The 15,423-nt window shown below is 41.4% G+C and overlaps 1 protein-coding gene and 1 long non-coding RNA gene across 4 annotated transcripts in view; one reads left to right on the top strand and one right to left on the bottom strand.

Annotated features, from left to right (window-relative positions):
- The window catches only part of ZNF569 (zinc finger protein 569), a 99,314-nt gene that overhangs the window by 21,571 nt on the left and 62,320 nt on the right, over positions 1-15,423 (bottom strand). The gene's annotated exons all lie outside the window — the stretch shown is intronic.
- The window catches only part of LOC106723643, a 13,177-nt gene continuing 11,680 nt past the window's right edge, over positions 13,927-15,423 (top strand). Inside the window, exon 1 of the long non-coding RNA XR_001359350.1 lies at positions 13,927-13,941. This is a non-coding gene — a long non-coding RNA (uncharacterized LOC106723643). The remainder of the gene's footprint in view (positions 13,942-15,423) is intronic.

The raw sequence follows: 15,423 nt of genomic DNA, 5'->3' as shown, positions 1-15,423 counted from the left end.
GTGCACCAGGCCTCTATCTTATATAGTAAAAGGGTAATATGCAAACTGACCCTAACAGCAGAAAGACTGGGAATGACTGGTCACTATGACACACACTGACCACCAGGGGGCAGGCGCTCAATGCAGGAGCTGCCCTCTGGTGGTCAGTGCACTCTCACAGGGGGGAGCTCTGCTCAGCCACAAGCCAGGCTGATGGCTGCCAGTACAGCAGTGGTGGTGGAAGCCTCTCCTGCCTCTTCAGCAGCGCTAAAGATGCCTGACTGCAGCTTAGGTCTGCTCCCTGCTGGCAAATGGACATCCCCCGAGGGCTGCTGGGCTGCCAGAGAGATGTCTGATTGCCATCTTAGGCCCAATCCCCCGGGGAGCAGGCCTAAGCCAGCAAGTGATCACCCCCAAGGGGTCCCAGACTGCGAGAGGGCACAGGCTGCGCTGAGGGATCCCCTACCCCCGAGTGCACAAATTTTTGTGCACTGGATCTCTAGTACAATAATAATCACCCTAAATGTAAAAATTCTGAATTCACCAATAAAAATGAACAGAGTAACATACTGGATCAAAAAACAAAACCCAACCACATAATGACTTCAGGAGACACATATAAGCTACAAAGAAAAATATAGACATAAAGTGAAAGGGTGAAAAAAGCTTCTCCAAAGAAATGGCATCCACAGAAAAGCAGGTACAGCCATATTTATATCAGACAAAATAGATTTCAAGACTAAAAAGGTAACAAAATGAAAAGAAGGACATTGTATGATAAAGTGAACACTAAATAAAAAAGACAGTTCTGAATATATATGCAACCAATCAGAAAGCACCAAAATATACAAAGCAACTACTTACAGAACTAAAGGGAAAAACTGACAAAAACACAATCATACATGGGGGCCTAAATACCCCATTGACAGTTATGGGTATATCATCCAAACAAAAAATCAATTAAAAATATCACCCTTAAATGACACCTTAGACCAAATGGACATAATTGACAACTACAGAGCCTTTCATCCCAGAACACCAAATTATACATTCTTCTTTAGTACACATGGAACACTCAAAAACAGACCATATGTTGGAACAGAAAACTAGTTTCAAAAAATTTAAGAAGACTGAAATCATACAAAGTATATTCTCTAACTACAATGCTTTGAAATTAGAAATCAACTGCAAAGAAAGGAAAAATGCTGCCACAAATACATGGAGATTAAATAGCATGCTATTGAAAAGCGACTGGGTGAAAGAAGAAGTAAAAGATGAGATCAAAATATATAGACACATGAGAAGAGAATAGGACATATAAAAAGTTCTGGGATGTGCAAAAGCAGCTTACTAGTACAAATGAAGCTTACATCATTACAAGCCTATCTCAAGAAGAGAAATTTCAATTAAACAACCTAACATTACATTGTAAAGAACGAGAAAAAGAAGAATAAAAGCAGCCCAAAGTCAGAAGAAAAACAGAAACAAAAATTAGAGCAGAATTAAATGAAATAAAGAATAAAACTATTACACAAAAAATTAATGCAATAAAGAGCTGGTTCTTTGAAAAGATTAATAAAATTGACAAAACCTTGCTAAAAAAAGAGAGGAAAAAAAACTCAAACAAAATCAGAAGGAAAAGAGAAGTTACCACAGACATCACAGATATACAAAGAATAATACTATAAAAGACGACATAACACCAAATTCAATAATCTAGAACAAATGGATAAGTTTCTAGAAATATATGACTTTCCCAGATTGAAACACAAAAAAACTGGGAAATCTAAATAGACCTATCAACATTGAGGAAATTGAAACAACCACCAAAAAACTTCCAAAAAGTGAAAGTCCAATACCGCATGGCTTCACTCGTGAATTTTACCAAATTTTCAAAAAAGTTGTAATACCTATCCTTCTCAAACTCTTACAAAAGAAACTGAGGAAGATGCATACTTCCTAACACATTTTGAGGTAAACATAACCCTGATCCCAAAACCTGGCAAAGATAACACACAAAAAAGCAAACTACAGATTAATATCTCTGATGAATACAGATACAAAAATCCTAAAGAAAACACTAGCAAATCTAATACAATATATTTTTTTAAAAAATAATACATCACAGTCAAGTGGGGTTCATTCCAAGCACAAGGGTGACTGAGCATACTCAAGTTGATCAATGCAATATACCACATTAACAAAGGATAAAATCATATGACCATATTAATAGAGTAAGTAAAAACATTTGACAAGATACAAAATCCATTTATAATTAAAACAATCCATAAAATGGGTATATAAGGAACCTACCTCAATATAATAAAGGCTTTATATGACAAAAACCTCAGCTAATATAATAATGGTGAAAAACTTAAAGCTTTTTGGGAATGGCGGTGTAAGAGATCTCCATGGTCTCTCCCCTTTAAGTTTCAACAATTTGGAAAGCTATAAATCAACAAAGGATTCCATGCTCGATGCACAAACATGACAGAGATCCGTGGATTGACACGTCTAAAGGTGGGCAATTAAGAGCATACTAGGGAGTTGAGAAGAAAGAAAAGCTCAAAGGAGCCACATATACATCCCTGCAACTGGGAGCTCATTGCAAGGCTCAAGCCAGAGAGGGGAGGAATCAGGTTGTGGCAGATGCTCCCTTCTGCTGAGAGGAGCAAAGAGATTCAGTGGGCATTCCTGCAGGAGTAGCAGTACAGGCTGTGGCCACTACAGATGTGCAGCTTCAGTTGTCTGGCAGTCAACATTCCAGACAGAGAGACAAAGCTGCCGACCCTGGCCACCCCATAACTTCCCAGAGCTCAGCTCCACTCACCTTTACAGAGCACATTATCTGAAAACCTGAGAACTCGTACTAGAATATTGCTTTTTCCTTGAGAAAAGGACACACTCTGACTAATACAGAGTTGGAGTGCAGGGGAGGACACTGTGAAGGTCCATAAGAGGGCAAAACAACAAAGGAGGTGGTCTTATTCCCCCAGCCCACCCTAACCCCATGTATTGCAGCTATACTGATGGCAGTGTTTGGCTGTAGGGGACAGCAATGGGATTTCACAGATGTAGAGCTGCATGGCTCATTGCATTGCCCTAGGGCAGTGATGGCGAACCTTTTGAGCTCAGCATGTCAGCATTTTGAAAAACCCTAACCTAACTCTGGTGCCATGTCACATATAGAAATTTTTTGATATTTGCAACCATAGTAAAACAAAGAAATATTTTTGATATTTATTTTATATATTTAAATGCCATTTAACAAAGAAAAATCAACCAAAAAAATGAGTTCGTGTGTCACCTCTGACACGCGTGTCAAAGGTTCGCCATCACTGCCCTAGGGGTTGGTCTCTGGGACTGGGATTGACCAGATCACAAGAATGGCACCCACTTTCCCAGGAAACACAGGCCATTTTCAACTGCACTGCAAAGATCTGAAAATCAGGAGAAGGGCAAGAGAGCTAAAAAAAAAAAAAAAAAAAAAGTGATTCAGCACCACCTACTGGAAAACAATAGAATTACTTCTTAATCTACAATGCCACTAATGCATAGATGCCTAGCCAGAGAAGGAATCCATCAAATACCACAATTAACCAAAGTAGCAAGGCAGCTCGGATAGAAAAATTTAAAATCTCCAGAGAACAATCTTAAAGACATGGAAGTGGGTGAATTAAATGACAGAGAATTCAATATTGCATTCTGAAAAAACTCAATGAGATGCAATAAAACAAGGATAGGCATTTTAATGAGTTCAGTAAACAAATCAATGAACAAAAGAAGTACTTTACCAAAAAGATTGGAACTGTTTACCAAAAAGATTAAAAAAGAGCCAAACAGAAAATCTGGAGATAAAGAACTCAATAAATAAAATAAGATCAAGAGCCCTGGCTGCTTTGGTTCAGTGGTTAGAGCATCGGCCCATGGGTTGAAGAGTCACAGGTTTGATTCTGGTCAAGGGCACATACCTCAGTTGTAGGCTCAATCCCTGGCCCTGCCCTGGTCAGGGCACGTGAGGGAGGCAACCAGTCAGTGTGTCCCTCACATCGATGTTTTTCTCTCTGTCTCTACTCCTCCTTCCACACTCTCTAAAAATCAATGGGAAAATATCCTTAGGTGAGGATTAACAACAACAAACATTGAGAGAGAGAGAGAGATCAAGAATGAACTATCTAGCACAGAAAATAGAGCTGACCAGGAAGAGAGAAAAATTAGTGATATCAATGATAGAATCTACAAATAATGCAAAGGAAAGGAAAGAGAGACTTGAGCATAAGAATAGAATGAAAGAATCTATGAGGACTATCTGAATCTATCAGCAAGAGCAATTTATAATGTTAAAAGTATAATATGCTAATTAGACCAGATGTTCTTCCGGACAACCTTCTGGATGAAGCTGGGGCTGCGAGGGAAGCCCAGGTCCCAGGTGCCGGGGGCTGGAGGGAAGTCCAGGTCCCGAGTGCCAGAGGGAAGCCAGTGCCGGTAGCTGGAGGGAAAAAAAGCCTACTCTTGCACGAATTTTGTGCATCGGGCCTCTAGTATAAGAATAAGCATACCAGAAGAAGAAGAAAGGGAGAAAGGAATGAAGAGCCTATTTAAACAAATAACTGATGACAAATTCCAAAATATATGTAAAGAGTTATATCCTCAAATCCAAGAAGCAAACAGTACACCTAATTACCCGAATAAAAAAAAAGGCCTTCTCCAAGTCACATTGTATTAAAATTGTCAAAACTTAATGACAAATAAAGAATTCTTAAGACAATCAAGAAAAAGAAGAAAGTATTCTACAAAAGAGAGCCCATTAGAGTATCATCATACTTCTTAGCAGAAACTCTACAAATTAGAAGAGAGTGAAACCAAATATTCAAATTACTAAAAAGGAGAAATTACCCACCAAGAATAATGTATCCAGCAAAGTTAATCTTTTTTAAAAAAATATTTGTATTGATTTCAGAGAGGAAGGGAGAGGGAGAGAGAGATAGAAACATCAATGATGAGAGAGAATTATTGATTGGCTGCCTCCTGCACGCCCCCTACTGGAGATTGAGCCTGCAACCCAGGCATGTGCCCTTGACTGGAATAGAACTCGGGACCCTTCAGTCCACAGGCCAGTGCTCTATCCACTGAGCCAAACCAGCTAGGGCAAAGTTAATCTTTAGATATGAGAGAAATAAACTTTTCCAGGCATACAGAAGCTGAAGGAATTTATCAACAGAAGCTCTCCATTCCAAGAAATACTTAAGGGGGCATTTTACCCTAAACCCATGGTCAGCAAACCGCGGCTCCCGAGCCACATGCAGCTCTTTGGCCCCTTGAGTGTGGCTCTTCCACAAAATACCACGTGCGGGCACGCACGTACAGTGCGATTGAAACTTCGTGGCCCATGCGCAGAAGTCGGTATTTTGTGGAAGAGCCAGTATTTTGTGGAAGAGCCACACTCAAGGGGCCAAAGAGCCACATGTGGCTTGCGAGCCGTGGTTTGCTGAGCCGCAGTTTGCCGACCACTGCCCTAAACAAAGAACAAAAGGACACAAAATCATGAGTAAGATCACCAATCAACTCAAAAAATAAATAGGGATAATTTCTGGCAATAAAAACAAAAAAGGAGGGGGTAAAGGTCTGAATATGCAGAGGATGGAAATTAGATGCATTAAAAAGAAAAAGGACTACTGTATATATCAGTGATGGCGAACCTATGATACGTGTGTCAGAGGTGACACACGAACTCATTTTTTTGGTTGATTTTTCTTTGTTAAATGGCATTTAAGTATATAAAATAAATATCAAAAATATAAATCTTTGTTTTACTATGGTTGCAAATATCAAAAAATTTCTATATGTGACACGGCACCAGAGTTAAGTTAGGGTTTTTCAAAATGCTGGCACACCGAGCTCAAAAGGTTCGCCATCACTAGTATATATAAAACTTTCTTTTGCATAAACCTAATGGTAACCACACACACAAAAAACAGAAATGAAACACAAAACTTAAAAAAAAGAAAACAAAAGGAAAAAAGTATGAAACACCACCAAACAAAAACAAAAGAGCGAAACACAGGAAAAAACAAAAACAAAAAATCAAAAACAATGAAAGCACAGAGCTACCAGAAAATAAAAGATAAAATGGCTATAGAAAATATGCATACATTAATAATTACCCTAAATGTAAATGCATTGAATTCACCAGTAAAAAGGTACACAGTAGCAAACTGGATAAAAAACAAACAAACAAAAATTTATCTATATGCTGCCTTCAGGAGAAACATCTAAACTGCAAAGATAAAGATAGAGTGGGAAAGATGGGAAATGATTCTACAAGTAAATAGCATATACAGAAAAGCAGGTATAGCCATAATTATATCTGACAAAATAGATTTAAAGATAACAAAGGTAACAAGAGACTAATTTGAACATTTTATAATGATAGAAAAAACATTAACTACATCAATAAGACATAACACTTCTTAATATATATACACCCAATAAGGAGCACCAAAATATATAAAGCAACTACCAACAGAACTAAAGAAAGAAACAGACAAAAACACAGTCATAGTTGGGGACCTAAATACAGCATTGACAGCTCTAAATAGATCTTCCAAACAAAAACATTAATTTTAAAAAATCGGCCTTAAGTGACACATTAGACAAAATGGACATAATTGACATTTAGAGCCTTTCATCCAAGAACATCAGATTATACATTCTTCTACACTGCACATGGAACATTCTGAAGGATAGACCATATGTTGGGTCACAAAACTAGCCTCAACAAATTTAGAAAGACTGAAATCATACAAAGCATATTCTCTGACCACAAGCTGTGAAATTAGAAATCAACTGCAAAAAAGACAGAAAAATACCCCAACAAATTATATGGAGATTAAACAGCATACTACTAAAAAATAACTGGATAAAGAAGAAATAAAAGGAGAGATCAAAAGACATTTAGAGGAGGAGATAAAAAATGGCAGCCAACTAGGCAGATGTGTCATGCACCTTGTCCTGGGGCCAGACTGGAAAAGCAATTAAATTGGAGAACATCCACCTGGAATTAACAAATTAGACACAGCTGAGGCGACAATTTACAACAAGGAAGGACAGAGGACACCTGGAGAATGGTGGGAACAGGGATCTGGGCTGGAGTGGGCCAGCCAGCCACCGGGCCGAGATGGTGAGGAGGAAGCTGTGTTGCACCAAAGCTGCATCCCTTGGCAACAGGCATAACATCCAACTGTGGAAAGGAAAAGTCACATGGCTGCTGCTGGCCAGGGAATCTGGACATGAGACCACAGCCACAAAAGGCTGAGGCAGCCCCAGCAGCATGGTGCTGAGGGGAGAGAAACCCACAGTTTCATGGTTGTTCTGGTTTTGGTTTGTCTTTGCTTTTATTCACTAAACCCAGAACAAAGGATTTTTCGATTGCAAACATTCACCCGAGGCTTCAGTTCAGAGGCATAGAATTGAGGTGCCTAAAGAGAGGCAAGGGAGGAAAGCAGGGCAGGGAGATGTGCCGAGGACTCTGGCAATGGTACATTCTAAAACCTTCCAAATCTAAGCAGCCATTTCTCCCCTGAAGAGCTAGCCCCTCTCAGTAGCCTCAAGACAGGTAATACAGCCTGCTACACCATGCCTGCATTTTGAGTTATACAAAGGAAACAAAGGCAGAGGCTAAGTTTATGGGTCTGAATAGGCCCAGAGAGCCCTCAGTGACTGGAATAGATAAGGGGCTGGTCTGCCCCGCTATTCTGGGAACCAGACTGATAAACAATCCAGGTGCCAGCCAACCCCATTGGTCTCCATACAAGGATCTCTGAACAACCAAGGCCAAAGTAACATTTTGGACCACTCACCGAGGAGTAGCTCTGGATCAGGGAAAAAACATCCATCTGATTCCTGGAAAGTGAAACAGCACCAACCCTACTTAAAGCCCTGTCAGAAACAGATGCTTGAGTGATTAAGACTGACATCTGGCAGACAGGCAAAATGGGCAGATTGGCCCCACGTGCTTGCAGCCAAGGCCTGTGGAGACAAACACAAGCAGAGGAGCAGTGGATGGCTCGGAGCTTCAACACAGTGCTAAACGCCAAAGACAGTGCATGACAATGGTCAAATCTAACTACTTAACAGGAAGCCCAGAATTGGGAGACAGAAGTGAGGAGTGGGGTCCAAAACCAGCTCCCATGGGGCATCAAAACTCAGCTGAAGCGAACAACACTTCATTTTTTTAGTTTTAATTTATAAAAAAATTTTAATGTATATGTTTTGTTATTTTATTTTGTTCACCTTTTTCTTTCTTGCTTCTACTTTTTTCATCCTGCTTTTCTTCTCCTTCCCATTTTAGTTTTTCTCTTTTCTTTCTTTATACCCCTTTTAAAAAAATAATCTTCTTTATCTGCTTTATTGATGTGTTATTATTATTGTAGTCTCTGTTGGCTTATTAATATATCTAATTTCCTCTTCCCTGCTCCTACTGCATTTCTACTTCTCTATTCTTTTTCTTTGCTACTCATTTTCTTTCCACGCCCCTCTCATGCTCATTTCTTCCCTAATTTTTTAATTGGTCTCACTTCCTAAATTCAGACCTATCTGCACTCTCCTCTATTCTCCTTTTCCAAATAAATAAATAAATAATTATATTTTTCTTCTTGTCAACTCATTCTCTTTCAGCCTCCTCTGTACTAAAACATGGTCCTTCCCCTACTCATCCTATTCCTTAACCTCAATTTCTGTATTTAACCTCTGCCTCTACAGATTCTGCCCCCCCTTTCTCTGGGTGTTTTTGTTTGCACTTTTCGGTTTGTTTGTTTGTTTAGTTTGTGCTTTCTCTCATATTCTAAATTTTTTTCTGTCCTCTATATCATTTTTGTTCTCTTTTCTCTTTCCTACTTTGCTTTTATCTGGGTCACTTTTATTGGGTTTATAAAGGTGTCTTGTGTACATTCTTGTCTGTTCCCTCTGTGTTGTGTCTTGTCATGTTGTATTTTGTGCTATTCAGTCAGCACCTCCACACAGCTGGCATGACGTGGTAGAGAGTGAGCCATATAATCAGACACCTTAAAAGGAGACTCGATACATGAATGTGACAACATTCAAGACGCAACTACATCAGGAGAACCCAAATATCTCAAGTAGGAAGTCTTCTTAGAACACTCAGCCCAGAAGAATTGAAAGACTGCACCACTGGGTCCCACAAAACAACCCCAAAATAAGACCAATTCAAAAAATCTGGGTGGCATAGCAGTTTAATCTAACACATAGAAACAAATTACAAAGGAATGGCAAAAATGGGGAGACAAAGAGACAACCCCCATAAGAAAGAAAAGGCGGATCAGCAGAAAAAGGAAATAAATGAAATGGAGGCAAGGAAATTGTCAGAGAAAGAATTCAGAGTAATGGCTATAACAGCGGTTCTCAACCTGTGAGTCGTGACCCCTTTGGGGGTTGAATGACTTTCACAGGGGTCGCCTAAGACCATCAGAAAACACATATATAATTACATATTGTTTTTGTGATTAATCACTATGCTTTAATTATGTTCAATTTGTAACAATGAAAATACATCCTGCATATCAGATATTTACATTACGATTCATAACAGTAGCAAAATTACAGTTATGAAGTAGCAATGAAAATAATTTTATGGTTGGGGGTCACCATAACATGAGGAACTGTATTAAAGGGTCGCGGCACTAGGAAGGTTGAGAACCACTGGACTATAAGAATGCTCAAATGGCTGGATGAGAAAGTTAACAACATGTGTAAGAATCAAGAGGAAATGAAGAATGATATAGCTGAAATAAATAACACAATGGAAGGTTTCAAAAGTAGACTAATAGAAGCTGAGGACCAAATCACAGAGTTAGGAGATAAGGTAGAAAAAAACACCCAAGCAGATCAGCAACTGGGAAAAAAAAATAAAAATCAGGAAGACAGTCTAAGGGAGCTTTGGGACAACACGAAACAAAACAACATCCACATAATAGGGTTGCCAGAGGAAGAGGAAGCTGAGCAAGGAATAGAAAATCTGACGAAATAATGACAGAAAACTTCGCTGACTTTGGGAACAAAAAAGTCACACATGTCCAAGAAGCATACAGAGTCCCAAACAAGATGAACCCCAAAAGACTGACACCAAGACACATCGTGGGGAGACAAAATGGTGGCAGAATAGATGGACGTGCCCCGAGCCTTGTCTCAGAGCAGATAGAATGAGCAACTAAATCGAATAACATCCACCCCAAATTGGCAAAGTAGACACAGCTGGTGAGACAATTCACAGCCAGGAAAGGCAGAGGACACTGGGAGAATGGTGAAATCAGGGATCTGGGCTGGGAGAACTGCGGGGCCTCAGAGCCCAGAAGGTTAGAGGGAAAACGCACTGAGGCTGCGTCCCGTGGGTCAGGCACAGCGTCTGACTGTGGAAAGGAGGTCCGCAGGACTGCTGGTGGCAGGGGATTCTAGATCTGGGTCCACAGTCAAAACAGACTGAGCCTAAAGGGGGCATTCAGGACAGCTGCCCAGACCATGCGGTGCCGGGGGAGAGGGGCTCACAGAGGCACAGCTCTTTCTCCTCTTTTTGTTCTTTGCTTTTCTTCATTGAACCTAGTTCATAGGACCTTTCAGATATGGACACTTACACGTGGCTGAAGTGCAGGAGGAGGTGAGGACTTGTGAAGTCAGGGGAGAGGCTGGGGTGAGGAAAGGGCACGGGAGAGGTGGCCACAAGTCTGGCGCTGATTCCTACCTGACACACAGGACCTAGGTAGCCATTTTCTCCTGAAGAAATAGCTCTCTCTGCAGTCTCCAGGCAACCAATACAGCCACACACAGACTATGCCCTGAGTGGTACAAAGGATAAAAAAAAATCTGAATAGTCCCTGAGAGTCCACAGGGACTGGCGTAAAGAGAGGCCTTCAGTCCCAGCAAGAGAAAACTGAGAAGCCACAGACAGTACAGAAGAGTGAGATCTTAAACTAGCCAAAGGAACGATACTTCACTTTTTCATTTTTATTTTATTTTATTTTATTATTATTTTGCTGAGTCCCTGAAAGTCCAAAGGGACTGGCCTAAAGAGAGACCTTCAGTCCCAGCAACGGGAACCTGAGAAACATTACAGTACAGAAAACTGGGATCTTAAGCCAGCCAAAGGAGCAACACTTCACTTTTTCATTTTTATTTTTTTATTATTATTTTGTTACCTCTTTTTTTTCTTCTTGTTTCTTTGTTTTCCTGTTTTTGTTTGTTGCTTTATTTTCTATTTCTTTTCACATTATTCTTTCATCACTCTATTTTATTTTATTTTTATTTGCTATTTTTATACCATTTTTGAAATCAATTTTTTGGTAAATTTATTATTATTATTTTCTTCTCTTTCTCTTTCTTCTTATCCATTCATCCTCTTTCTACTTCCTCTATACTGAACTGAGGTCCTCCCCATATTCATCCAATTCTTAACCTTACAGTATATAAGATTCTGCCCCACCCTCTTAAATGGGAATTTGGTGTTTGTATGCTTTGGTTTACCTGTTTGTTCTCTGGTGTTTTCTCCATATATATATAATTTTATATATATATATAAAATTTATAATTATATACATATGTATATATGTATATATATATAATTTTCCTTTTTCTTCCTTTTCTTTTCTCTCATACCATTTTTTCTCTCTTTGATATCATTTCTGCTCTCTTTTCTCTCCCCCAATTCTCTTTTCTCTGGTGATCACTTATATTGGGGTTATTGGTGTCATGAGTACATTCGTGTTTTGTTCCCTTGTGTCGTGTCTTGTCAAGGTGAATTTTATCCTGTTTGGCCAATATGCTAGAGAGTGAGCCACATAGCCAGATACCCAGAGAGGAGACTCCATCCATGAACGGGTCAATAGCACTCCAAACCCAACTACAGAGGCAGGAAAAAGGCAGCAGTGAGGGAGAAAGCATGAGTGAGTAAGGGAGCAAAAGAGGAGTGTGTGGTCGTGTTGGGCGTGTGTGTGTGTGTGTGTGTGTGTGTGTGTGTGTGTGTGATGGAGGCACAGTTAGATCGTGCAGGACTGTCAGGGGAAGGCTAACTGGGCTCACCAAACTAGGCAGCCTCTGCTACTGTTGCAAACAGTCCCAGAGCGGCTGGCTCTTCCTCAGAAGCCTTGCCTTTTTGAAGGGGAGAGCTGCTGTGACTGGGAGCCCAGCCTCACCTCCACCCAGGTTGTCCTCAGATAACACCCGGGACTCTACAGCCACCTCCACCAGGGATGTGCTGCCTTGGCTGCGGTACCACGGTCACTGAGACTCCAGTAACCCTGGGCGCAGGCTCCTGTGAGTTCCGAAGAGCACTCCCCTCTGACCGGCCCAACACTTTATCCCAGGGCACTGAGACAACATGAGCAGCAGACACGTGAGCAGTCCGTTCCTGTCCGAGGAGCAGCAGCCCCACGAGCAGCCCACACCAGGCCAAGGAGCAGCAGCCTCACGTGGCCTGCCCCTGTCCAAGGAGCAGCAGCTGTGTGAGCGGCAAACCCCCACCCCCCGTCCAAGGAGCAGCAGCTCTCTGCACAGCCCACCCCCATCCGAGAAGCAGGAGATGTGCAAGCAGCCCACACCTTTCTGAGGAGCAGCAGCCGCACGAGAACCCCACCCACATTTGAGGAGCAGCAGCCTTGTGCACAGCTCAACCCTGTCCGAAGAGCAGCAGCCTGCCCCTATCCAAGGAGCCGCAGCAGTGCGAGCAGCCTGCCTCTGTCCAAGGAGCAGCAGCTCCAAGAGGAGCCCGCCCCCATTCAAGGAGCAGCAGCTGGCCAAGCAGCCTGCACTGGTCCAAGGACCAGCAGCCACATGAGCAGCCAGCCCACGAACGAGGAGCGGCAGACCCACGCAGCCTGCCCACGTCCAAGGAGCAGCAGCTGCACACACAGCTCACCCCCATCTGAGGAGCAGCAGCCATGCAAGCAGCCCACTCCCATCTGAGGAGCAGCAGCTCCATGAGCAGCCCGACCCTGTAAGAGAAGCAGGAGCCCTGCGAGCAACCTGCCCCTGTCCGAGGAGCAGCAGCCCCATGAGCAGCACGCCCCCATCTGAGGAGCAGCAGTCCCTGTGAACAGCCCGCTCCCGTCCGAGAAGCAGCAGCTGCGCAAGCAGCCCACCCCCATCCAAGAAGCAGCAGCTCCATGAGCAACCCACCCCTGTCCGAAGAGCAGCAGCTATGTGAGCAGTTTGCCCCTGTCCGAGGAGCAGCAGCTGTGCAAAGCCCACACCTGTCCGAGGAGCAGCAGCCTTGTGAGCAGCCCACACCCATCCGAGGAACAGCAGCTGCATGAGCAGCCTCCCAACCCACAGCCAGAGGAGCCACCACTGCTGCGAACAATGCCCACCAGAGGAGCCGCTGATAACTGAGCAGCAGCCACTGCTGCAACCGCCCAAGGAGCAGCGGCTGCCCAAGGAGCCACTGTCACCCAAGGAGTAGCCCCTGTACAACTCAACACCTAGATCCTTTGGTGAGAACAAAAATGGGTAGGCAAAGAAACCCCCAAAAGAAAGAAAAGGAGGACTCACCAGAAAAGCAGCTAAGTGATACAGAGGCATACAATATGTCAGAAAAAGAATTCAGACTAAATGTCATACAGTTCATAAACCGGATGGATGAAAAAAAACAACTTATGTAAGAATCAAGAAGAAATAAAGACTGATATAGCTGCAATAAAAAAAACCCATGGAAAGTTTCAACAGTAGACCAGGAGAAGCAGAGGAATGAATTAGCGAATTAGAAGACAGTGAAGCAAAGCACACCCAAACTGAACTGCAACTGGAGAAAAAAATAAAAGGCATGAGGAGAGCCTAAGGGAGCTATGGGACAACATGAAACGAAGCAACATACAAATAATAGGGGTGCCAGAACGACAGGAAGAGGAACAAGGGTTAGAAAACCTATTTGAAGAAATAATGTCAGAAAACTTCCCATAAGTGGAGGAGGAAAAAGTCACACAAGCACAAAGAGTCCCAAACAAGATGAACCCGAAAAGACCCACACCAAGACACATCATAAATACTGTGGCAAATGTTCAGGACAAAGAGAGAATCTTAACGGCTGCAAGAGAGAGAGAAAAAGTTACATACAAGGGATCTCCCATTAGATTATCAAATGATTTCTTAACAGAAACACATCAGGCCAGAAAGGAATGGAAGGAAATTTACAAAGTGATGCAAAGCAAGGGACTGAATCCAAGAATACTCTATCCAGCAAGGCTATTATTCAAAATTGAAGGGGAAATAAGGAGCTTCACAGATAAAAAAAGACTAAGGGAGTTTATCACTACCAAGCCAGCAATGCAAGAAATGCTAAAGGAACTGGTGTAAAAAGAAGAAATAAAAAGTGAAGAAGCAACTCAGGCACAAAAAATAAAAATGGCTACAAACAAGTACCTATCAATAATAACTTTAAACCTAAATGGACTAAATGCTCTAATCAAAAGTCATCATGTGGCTGAATGGATAAAAAAACATGACCCATATATATGCTGTCTACAAGAGACCCACTTCAGAACAAGGGACTCACATGGACTAAAAGTGAAGGGATGGAAAAATATCTTTCAGGCAAATGAATGTGAAAAAAAAGCTGGGGTTGCAATACTTATATCGGACAAAATAGACCTCAACAAGAGATAAGGAAGGCCACTTCATAATACTAAAGAAATCAATACAACAAGAGGATATAACCCTGATAAACATATATGCACCCAATGCAGGAGCATCCAAATACATAAAAAAAAACTCCTGGAAGATATCAAGGGAGAGATCGACAACAATACAATCATAGTAGGGGACTTTAATACACCACTGACATCACTGGATAAATCCTCTAGACAAAAAATCAGCAAAGAAACAGCAATCCTAAATGACTCACTAGATCAGATGAACTTAATTGACATCTTTAGAACATTTCACCCCAAAGCCACAGAATATACGTTCTTCTCAAGTGCACATGAGACATTTTCAAAGATAGACCACATATTGGGTCATAGGCAAAGTCTCTCCAAATTCAAGAAGATTGAAATCATATCAAGCATCTTCTCAGACCACAATGGCATAATATTACAAATAAACTTTAATAAAAACAATAAAAAATATTCAAACACTTGGAGGCTGAATAGCATGCTATTAAACAATTATTGAGTTACCAAAGAGATCAAAGAAGAAATTAAAAACATCCTGGATACGAATGACAATGAAAACACAACAACCCAAAATCTATGGGACACAATGAAAGCAGTCCTGAGAGGGAAGTTTGTAGCTCTACAGGCCTACCTCAAAAAAACAAGAAAAAATGGTAGTAAATCATCTAACTCTGCAACTTAAAGAATTAGAAAGAGAGCAACATGAAAAGCCCACAGTGAGCAGAAGGAAGGAGATAATAAAGATCAGAGCAGAAATAAATGACATAGAGAT

The sequence above is a fragment of the Myotis brandtii genome, unplaced genomic scaffold (genome assembly GCF_000412655.1).
Source record: "Myotis brandtii unplaced genomic scaffold, ASM41265v1 scaffold616, whole genome shotgun sequence".
Lineage (NCBI taxonomy): Eukaryota > Metazoa > Chordata > Mammalia > Chiroptera > Vespertilionidae > Myotis > Myotis brandtii.
This window is presented reverse-complemented; position numbering and strand designations above follow the sequence as displayed.